The following is a 2500-nucleotide window of genomic DNA, read 5'->3' as shown; positions in this document are numbered from 1 at the left end:
ACTGATAAAGATGTAATGATGATTGTAGCACAGTGTCTGAAATTATAATCTGTTACTGTTATTGATATTATTGTTATTATTATCATAATGATTAGGGTTAGTATTATCATTATCTTAATTTTTTATTATTTATTTTTTTATCGTTTTATTATTGTCAATGTAGTTTGTTATAAGTATTATTATTATTATTATTATTATTATTATTATTATTATTATTATTATTATTATTAATATTGTTAATATTATTGTTGTTATTATTATTGTTGTTATTATTATTATTATTATTATTATTATTATTATTATTATTATTATTATTATTATTATTATTATTATTATTATTATTATTATTATTATTATTATTATTATTATTATTATTACTATTACTATTATTACTATTATTACTATTATTACTATTATTACTATTATTACTATTATTATTATTATTATTATTATTATTATTATTATTATTATTATTATTATTATTATTATTATTATTATTATTATTATTATTATTATTATTGTTATTATTATTATTATTATTGTTATTATTATTGTTATTATTGTTATTGTTATTGTTATTATTATTATTATTATTATTATTATTATTATTATTATTATTATTATTATTATTATTATTATTATTATTATTATTATTATTATTATTATCATCATTATCATTATCATTATCATTATCATTATCATTATCATCGTCATCGTCATCGTCATCGTCATCGTCATCGTCATCGTCATCGTCATCGTCATCGTCATCGTCATCGTCATCGTCATCGTCATCGTCATCGTCATCGTCATCGTCATCGTCATCGTCATCGTCATCGTCATCGTCATCGTTATTGTTATTATTATTATTATTATTATTATTATTATTATTATTATTATTTATTTTTTATGATTATTGTATAACTGTAACTTTTTAAAATTTCTTTCTGGTCTTTTATTTTTTTTTATTGTGAATGCTATTATTAACCCCCTTTTGATGTTATGCTTCTTTTTCAAGTTCCTGTATTTTTAACATAATTGTGCATTGGAGACTGCATCAGGAGTGCAGATATTAATGCAGTACAACTGCTCACCTGCACTGAATGACATGAAATTGCAAAGCAGCAACTAAATTTCAAAAAGAAGTTTGCTATTACCAGCAATAATGTGATGTTGAGTTTGTATAAGTGAAAGTGAGGAAATTTCTGCTCCTGTTGGCCAAGGAATGTAGTGAGTTCACATGCCCACCAGAAAAATATTAATATTATAATTGTAAAACAGAGATCATTAAGGTCTGCAAACTTCCAGCAACAATTGAGGTCATAGGAAATATCAATTAGTAAGGACTAAATAGAATTTTTAAGTTGATCTTTGAAGGGATTTCAGAATATAATCAGGTTTGATTTTTTATTTATAAATTTTATTATTGATATTGTTATTGATTCTGTTAGATACAGCTAATTAAGTACTTATGCAAGGAAGTACAATAGAATGTAAATGTTAGTATAAGTCTTATTGATGGGGAGAAACTGACCTTTATATGGAGACCCCAGTCCCACCATTTTCATATGGTTCTTTTCATAACAGATATTGTATGAAGGTTGTTATTGGCTTTACTGCTCTAAATAAACCTTTGTTCATGTTAAACATCAGATTTTATTTGTATTATTTTTATTGTATATTCCAAAGTGTAAAATTTGAAGACTAAACTTATCCAGGTAGACAGGTTTAATACAAAAGTTAGTTACCCCCATTTGAACACACCTTGAGTATCCTGGAAATGCTAACTCTTGCATCTTGTCTACAGAAGCATGCATGAAAGGGTTAATATTAGTATATCCTCTAGTTTCTACTTATTCGTTGGTCAATTATGGTAATTGTTGTTAATATCTCGTCACTATTTTTATTATTATTATTATTATTTTTTCAGATATTAATGTTATTATATTTAACCCCATGGTGCAAGAAAAATGCAGTGTTCATTGTAGTATTATTTTGTAAAATGTCTCAGCATATATTTTGCTCCACAAGTGCATAACCACCAAGTAATCAATTAGTAGTACTTGCAACCTCACCTAATTTCACCTTTCCTTGAGTTTTCAGATGAAATATTTTTTATTATTAATACTACTAATATTGATACTGTTGTTATTATTGTGGACATTATGATCATTATAATGTTATTGACATTACAAAATAGCAGTATAAGAGAAAAAAATATAAATATTTCCAAAAGTCAAGGAAAAGGTTAAAGTGAGATACATGATTAAGTACCTGTGGAGCTTGCTAATTGTATAGACACTTAAAGTAAACTCACTTTTGCCATGGCATGTACATACATGCCATCACTGGCAGCCTTTGGTTAAATCAGTATTAATTCATTATAGTTTATTTTTATGATTATCATTCTTATCCTTAATATTATTATAATTACCATTTTGATTATTATTACTACTATTATTATTATTGCTGTTGTTATTTTATCATCACCATTATTATTATT

General features: G+C 23.8%; 1 protein-coding gene across 8 annotated transcripts in view; it reads left to right on the top strand.

Moving 5' to 3' along the window:
* Positions 1–2500, top strand: part of LOC113807529 (uncharacterized protein CG5902) — a 96803-nt gene that overhangs the window by 23106 nt on the left and 71197 nt on the right. The window lies entirely within an intron of this gene.

This window comes from Penaeus vannamei, chromosome 17 (genome assembly GCF_042767895.1).
Source record: "Penaeus vannamei isolate JL-2024 chromosome 17, ASM4276789v1, whole genome shotgun sequence".
In the NCBI taxonomy this organism is placed as follows: Eukaryota; Metazoa; Arthropoda; class Malacostraca; order Decapoda; family Penaeidae; genus Penaeus; species Penaeus vannamei.
This window is presented reverse-complemented; position numbering and strand designations above follow the sequence as displayed.